The sequence below is a fragment of the Gossypium hirsutum genome, chromosome A03 (genome assembly GCF_007990345.1).
Source record: "Gossypium hirsutum isolate 1008001.06 chromosome A03, Gossypium_hirsutum_v2.1, whole genome shotgun sequence".
Lineage (NCBI taxonomy): Eukaryota > Viridiplantae > Streptophyta > Magnoliopsida > Malvales > Malvaceae > Gossypium > Gossypium hirsutum.
The window spans coordinates 103,314,817-103,323,080 of record NC_053426.1 but is presented as its reverse complement, the minus strand read 5'-3'; the positions used below and the strand labels follow the sequence as shown (position 1 = coordinate 103,323,080).

Genomic DNA, 8,264 nt, shown 5'->3' with positions numbered 1-8,264 from the left:
GATTTATTTAAACAACAATTTTGATCTACGCAAATCAAGAAAACAGGTCGGGAGTCGGTTATGCACGAGGAAGGATTAGCACCCTCGATACACCCAAAGCTGGTACCTAGTTGATTAATTAGTGTCTTAGTGTCGAAAATTTAAAAACTTGAAAGAATTTTGAAATACGATCCCTTCTTTATAAAAAAGAAAGTTCAAGTGTTAAAGACCTTCTCGACTCAAAATATGAAATGTCACATCCAGTGAGTTAGGACACGACATCTTGAATTTTTGAGAGCGAGCTTGCCTTTTATATAAAACTTACGTATTTTAATTTGTTAGAAGGGTATTCGATTATTTAGAGTAAACGAGAAAAAATCGAAACCCAATAAGTTAGGGTACGTTTTCCCGAGTTCTCAAACACCAAATATTGCCTTTGTTTTAAAACAAATTCATATTTCGAGGCGACAAAATGTCATACCCAGTAAGTTAGGGCACAACACTTCGTATTTCCGAAAATAAGTATTTTTAAGAATCAGATCGTGATTTAAAAAGAACATTCCGTTAATTAGGTTAAATGAGAAAAGTCGAAACCCAGTAAGTTAGGGCACGATTATCTCAAATTACCTAATTACTTTTATGAAAGAATTGTTTTTAATATATTAAGTAAAACGTGATTTATAGTAAAACGTAAAAGCAAAATATAACATTGACATGTATAAGAACATAATAATGGTGCGACGGTGTCAAAACAATAACATAATCAACGAAAAAATGAAGTAATATCAAGGCTAATAATACGCAAATATAAACAAATGATAAACATGACAAAAATAAAAATGACAATGATAACGAAAACGAAAACGATAATAATAATGTAAATAACAATAGTACGAAACGGTAATAACGCATGGTATTTAAACATGATAGTAATAATGTGAATATGAAGTAGTAGGGAGCATATGTATGTAAAACATATAATACCAGATTACAAATATATACGCAATAATTATTGATAATAGTAATAATAATAATAAAACTAATAATAACGATATATAAATAAATAGATATATGTATTAAAACTTATACGTAATAATAGAAATAAAACGTGTGCGTAGTATTAAAATATATATAATAATAATGCGATATTAACAGATATATATATATATATAAAATAAAAAAATATGTAATATGTTAAAAGTATAGACAGGATATACATAAATATATATATAAATGTACGTAATATAATATTAAGATATGTGCGTAATAGAGAATATAATGTATATATATTTAAAGAAAACATATGTGACATACAAATGCATAAAAACAATAATATTAAGCTATTAATAATGCTATATAACATATGTATATATACATATATAATGAAAATACATACTACTATATAATAATAAAATGTAGAAATGCAAAAAAGGGCAAGTATAATAAAATGTTAAACTAAAGTAATAATATATAAAAAATACTATATATATAAATATGTATATGTACATATTTTTATATAAAAATATACACTAATATATAATGATAATAGTAGTAATAGTAAGTATAATAATAAATAATGTTATAAGTAAAAACATAAAAATCAAATTAAATCAAAAAAGGACCAAATCCGAAACAAAGATAAAGTTTTGGGGCCAATTTTGAAAGGAAATATAAAAAAGGGACCCATTTGAATATGAGTGCAACTTCAGAGGGCCAAAAGGGGAATTTCCCCGAGTCCTTAAAACGCATCACTAAAGGGAGGACCAAATCGCAATACGCGACAAACTTCTGGGTTAATTTAAAATAAATAAGAACTTGATTGCAAAATGTACAAAAATCGGAAGGATCGCGTGCGCAATTAGACCCTTATACAAAAACACGCGGATCCTTCTTATCGGGTCGGGTCGACCCTTTTTCACCAAAACGACGTCGTTTAGGGGCTCTTTAGGACACCCTAAAACGGCGTCATTTTACCAGGCTATAAAAGTCAAATTTTTTGAGACAAAAATCACTTCCTCCATCCTTTTTTTCAAAAATTTTTCAGCAGCTCTCTTAGTTTCTCTGCAAGCACCCCAGGGCCGGCCAGTACTCCGGCGAACCGCCACTGTCCTCTGCCGCCGACGACCGCCGTACACGGCGGTCGGAGGTAAAAATTTCCCCTTCTTTTTTTTTTTTATGTTTTAGAAATATGTTTATCTTCTTTGTGTTTATATTATATGTTTATCCATATATGGATATATAAAACATGGATTCGGCCAAGAAATAGAGACGAAAAAGAAAGTAAAAAACGAGTCACCTTAGGTTATTAGACTTTGCTTCTCGGTATTTCTGTTATTGATATTGCTGGATCTCTTGTTTTGCTAGTGTTCTTACAATCTAATATTGCTTTTCATTCTAAAAAATGCCGACCCCCTTCATGGTTTTTGATTCGGCTTTATATATAGCCATTACATGTTTCTTTTCTACTTCCTGTCTTTTCTCTCTATTTAATATTTGCAGGTAGTGGAGCAAGTTGGTGACTGATGTGACCGTGGCGGTGGAGCAGAGGCGGTGGCCAGATTCTGACATGGGGCGGCAGCAGCTGATTAGGCTAGGGTTTTTAGTTCCTTTTGTTTTGGTGTTTGGGTTGGGCTACTGTTGGGCTTAGTGGGTTAGAAGATAGGTTTTGGGCTAGGGATTTAGTGGTTTTGGGTCTGGGTCAAACGGGTTAGAGGGTTTTGGGCCCAAAATTGGGCTTGTACAAAGGAAAACTAAGCTAAAAACTTAAGAATGCTTAAGGACAAGGTTGAATTATGCTAAAAATATGGTTAAAAATGATGCACTCTTAGAGAGTCATCAATGTATATATTCCTAAAGGAGTAAGAAGCGTAAATGTAGAGGGTTTTGGTGCAGAAAGGTAGTGTTGCAAACAAGTGAATGGGATGTACAAAAAGAAGACTAGAGCAGATCCAGTAACATTGGGCGTAGTGACAGGTGGTGGTTGGTAAGATAGTGAAAGGGAAATTTGACTGATAATAAATCTCAAAAAAAAAAAATTAAGATAACTTTAAAGTTAGGATGCCAAAGTGCTAAAAGTTTTTTCACCAGTTGTGAAAAAGGTTCCTATTTATAGTGTTTCAAGAATAAGAGTTGCAAAGCTGGTAATTACTAAAAGTAATGATAGATATTTTTTCAATTACAAAGGCACTAATAGTTATTTTTATTATGAAAATATTTTGTAGGTGATAGTAAATAGTGAATATGAATTCACTATGTTTCTAAAAGAAGAGAGAAGCACTCAATATTACAGGAAAAGGTTAAGAGGAAAACCTCTTAACTACCTCCATATAGAGGTGATCATGGGTCAAGTCGGGCCATAATAGGATTTTTAGCCAGTTTATTAGGCATGAGCTCAGCCCAGCTCAAAAAATAAGCTTAAAAATCTACCCAAGTCTGACCCGAACTAAAGATGCTAAAATCAAGCCTAGCCTAGCCCGATCGTATTAGTTATTTTTAGATTATTTTATTATATAAAGAATTTTAAAAAATAATATATTAAATATACTAAAAATATTAAAATAAAGGCTTTATATTGATATAGCTTTTGTACAAATTGAAAATACATTCTATTACTAGTGGGTGCTTAACTGGAGAAAGGGAAAAAAATATATCAAAATGACAGAGCATAAGGTAAGAGTTTGGGCTAACAGGGAAAGTGATGTGCCAACTATTCACTGTTGTTACATCTTGACTTCAAACTTATAGTCCTAGTAAATTTATTATCATCGAATATAAAAACCAAATCAAACAAAGATTCAAACACTTTATCTAAAATTATAAATAAACTTGTAATATAAAATAAGCTAAAAAATTGCCTCAAATTAATTTACAAATGAGTGTAAGTTAATTAGATCCAAATCCAAGACACTAGCAAACAAATCATCATGTCTACTAACCGCAGCTTTTTTAACTTCTTTGGCCACATAATATTTGGTCGTTTTGCCTACTTTCAAAAATCCATTTCCGATTTTCCATGCTTTATTTTTATTTTTTCCTTTTTTCTCTTTCAGTAGGAAACCAAACCAGCCTCACTCTCGTCTCCCACAATGTACTCCCCTTTTTTGTTTCCAAACTATACTAATATCCAAAAAAAAAATGAGAGGGAAAGGGAGATTCTTGATCTAGTTACCTTCGGGTTTTTAGTCCTGTTAAAAAATGTACCCATATTGTAGTAAACATGTAACTGTTTTCTATGTATTTGAACGATGAATAAATAAATAAAGTTAATTTCACATTTCACTATTATATTTTTTGTGCTTTTGTTTTTCATGTTTTGCATACATAGAGAAATTGTGGCAATCAGATGTTAGCTCATTGATTATCTAAGTTCAAACTGATGATAAGTGGCACAATAAGATTGTTTACATTGCGAGAAAGACAACTTACTTCAGTATATAGTCTAAACAAGTCCATAATCTTGTAAAAAGAAGTGAGCATTTGATTCAAATACTCATAAGGATTATTATGTCATCTACAATTTCAATTAAGGAGATGGCTTGGTCTTGTTTATTAGAGTAATTGACTCTACGGGTAGAGACATAAATGTACTAATTGAAAGAACGATATATTGGACTGCACCCAAGTTGAAGTAATTCTGAATCTATTTGTGAATTAATTCACTTGTGACGTTCATGGTGTGACTTACCTAAATCCTAAGTTAGCCATTGATCATACATATGTAACTCATGCGCTTTGATATAACTGGATAAGACTACTCGGTTGAAGCGTTCATCCTAGATGAATAATAAAAGTGTGATTTTGATTAAGTGTTTATTACTTTAGATAACACAACCAAATTTTTTTTTTGAAAAATTTTAAAAACTCTGGTTTTCCTTTAAACCTATTTTCTATTGTGTTTTTTGAACTCGATTTTTCAACAAGTCCTGCAATATTGGAGTGCAAAAATAAAAAAGAAAAAAGGCAAATGAGGTAAACAATGGTGACTGGGGTGGGTATGGGTGGACTGGTAGTGACTATAGTGGTGAACGATGATGATGGTGGTCGGTGGGTGTTGGAGGTGGATAAGGCAATTTGTTAGGGATTTAGAGCTGTTAGGGATTAGAATTTAAAAATGTTGGAAGGTGGCTATAGAGAAAAGAAATACTAGAGGCTAGGGAATTAGCCATGTGATTTAGGTTGGGCCGTGTCGAGATAAAAAAACCTTACCCAAAGCCTAACTCGTTTAGAAAATAGGCCTCGTTTTTTGTCCAAGCCTATTTTTTAGGCCTATATTTTTGCCCAAATCCTACCACTTTTTGGGCAAGCTTTCGGGCCTGATCAGGTGGATTGGCCCATAATCAGGTCTACCTCCATATTTGATCTACCAAGCCAAGCTCTTCAGAACATTCTAAGAGTGAATAACCTAAAAACCCTATCATATTTTGAGGTTACTTTCACTTCTTCTTCTTTGGTAAAGCGGTATCATATGAAACATCTCTTAAAACGCAAGATGATGGTTGTTCTTGGATGAGCGTTGTTCTTAAATAATGGTTATTTTGATTTTTTCCAAACGCAACTTGTTCTCAACATAGTTATTCTCAATATAGAGGTTTTTTTGAACAAGAGTTATTCTGTGGTCATTCTTTACTTAGTAAAACTTGTTTTGAATAACGAATCTTCTAAAAAAACACAATTATTCTAAATACAAGTTTTTCCTAACAATAGTTCTAAACATATTTATTCCTGAAACACCATTAATCTAAACAAGACTTATTCCAAACTTTAGTTGTTTTCAAGACGAGTTGTTTTCAAATAAAAACTACACTCGATGACAGTTATTCTAACTAAAGCCTTGTTCTAAACATAGTTATTTCTGAACAACAATTTGTTTGAATAACAACTATTCTAACTAAAACCTTGTTGCTTTGGAAGAAATATTAAGTGAAACGACGATGACAGTTGTTACACAATTGATAGCACAATTTCTTGAAATATAATATTATTTATCTCAATGACAAGAAAATATTAGTAGCCAAAACTAAGTATCTACAATAAGCAACTTGGATTCATGAGATATTAAACACTATTCGAAGCAAAAAAGGGTTATTCATAATCTATTTTCAACAATTTTTTAGAAGTGCTAGACACTCTTAGAAACTTGCCATGTTTAAGTTGACAAATTTTAGCAACAAAAATATTTGGAATTTTAGTCTTTCTAATACTTTGGAAAACTACAAGTCAATCTTTGGTATCCAAATTGCATATAACAACATATTTTGGAGATTGATTTGAATAAAGGAAATCATCTTCCCAAGTTTGGTGAGATTGGATTGGATCGGGTAAAACTTGAAAGCTTATCTTAAAGATTCAAGACTTATCCTAAGCTCACTAAAGATATTTTTATGCTTATTATCTTGTTGTTTCATGGAAAGATTGATTGTAATTGATATAGTATGTTAGCAAGTCCCGATTACATATAAATTGAGGAGACTTGTATAGTTATATTATCGATTTGAAGAGTACTTATTCTTGTTTATTAAGAAATGTCTCATGTGAGTGCATTGAGTGCAAAATCAATTATGTAACTTGGTTTATGTCTTAAGTTTTCAAAGGGAAAATTTAGAGGAGAGTTGTCTAGATTTTAAGTGCAAAAGTGATGAGTCTAATCTGGTGAGTGTTAGAGGTTGAAATCACTTGTTATACAAGTTACTAAGATAGTAGATTATCTTTCTAAGAAAAGCCTCACAGACATAGTGAAACCAAACTACGTAAACATATAATATGTTCTTTATTTTTCTTTCTTGTTCATGCTCAGTACCTTGATATTAAGAACTACTTTTGGCACTGCTCGAATTTGCTTGCAAATATTGATTTGGTTCTTTCAATCTAAATGGAATGTGTATATTGGATTATCATCTTGGTGTTAATCTAGCTAGATTTGGTATTAGATCATCATTTTGGAGAAAGGTTCCTACGGATGATCAAAGGAGGAAACTGTCATATATAATTAATACAGTGAGCTCAAAAATATATATACATGTAAACAAGTTATGTTGTTTGAGGCTGATAAAAGAAATAAAATAAGTACTGGTAAAGCTGGTTCTTAAAATGAAGTTCTAGTTTAGAATGTCCAATCTGGATGAAGTTTATATCTTGTAAGTCTATTATTAGTGGTCACGTGTCACATAAACTTCGAACAAGCATTCATGGTTGCCACTTGTATCAAGAAAAATTTCTTTAATTAGGATACATGGAAGTCAATCTTGTAAATCTAGAAAATGGCCACTTCTTGATTGAGTTTGAAGATCTTGATCAATTGATCTCTTTCAAGAATGAAAATTTGTGTTGGTTTAACGATTGGTTGTTGAGTATTGTAGTATTGTTTCACCAATTTAGGCTAGGGATGGCAATGGAGTGGGATGGGGGTGGATGTTGCTAAATCCATTTTGGCTCTGCAGTCGGTACGCTCAACTCCACCATCTTTCCCGTTCTACTATGAATGTATAATCTTGAAAACTACTACCACCCCTATGGATGTTGGATGTATCCCTTCACGCCCCACCCTACCCCACCTCATTCTAATTTAATTTTTGCTACTTGTCTTTAATATTTTTTATCTTTTTAAATACAATTAATATTTAAACATATTTCTTCAAAAACTATTTAAAAATAAAACAAATGGATTTTTTTCTATAACACATTATTACATTTTTACCCTTTCGATAATTATATATCAATGATAAAATGGTAATTTCATATAGTAGAGCAGGGCGGGGCGGGGCAATCAATTATCATAATTGCTCCATACCCATTATCCAAAAAAAAAATCCATTTACCCCACCCCACATCCACTTTTTAAAAGGAAAATAATCTACCACAGTCAAAATGAATCGATTCAAAATCCATGGGGTTGTTCGGGTTTTGCTATCCTTAATTTAGGCATGATTTAGAATTATCTTTCACAAATTCATTCAAGTAACAAATTATAAACTTGTTGCTCGTTTATATAAATTATAAATTATAAATATGGTTTGTATATTGAAATTAAAATTTAAAAAAATTTATATTAATTTTTTTAAAAATATTTAAAATTTATATTTCATATGATAATAATATTAACATTAAGTTATTATAAATTATTTTTTATATATTTTGTTAATATCTAAGTTGAATATATATTTGTTAATAAAAAATAAACTAACATGTCATCATTATAATAATAAAGATACAAGGAAAAGAGTGATCTTTGCATTTGAGTAAATTATCAATTTATAAGAGTATGTTTTTATGTGATTTTTATATCTAAA

General features: G+C 31.0%; 1 long non-coding RNA gene across 1 annotated transcript; it reads left to right on the top strand.

Moving 5' to 3' along the window:
- The first annotated feature begins 1,575 nt into the window (after positions 1-1,575).
- Positions 1,576-3,062, top strand: LOC121220735 (uncharacterized). The gene is made up of 2 exons (XR_005917934.1): positions 1,576-2,125; positions 2,479-3,062. It is a non-coding gene; the product is annotated as an uncharacterized lncRNA (long non-coding RNA).
- The last annotated feature ends 5,202 nt before the right edge of the window (positions 3,063-8,264 follow it).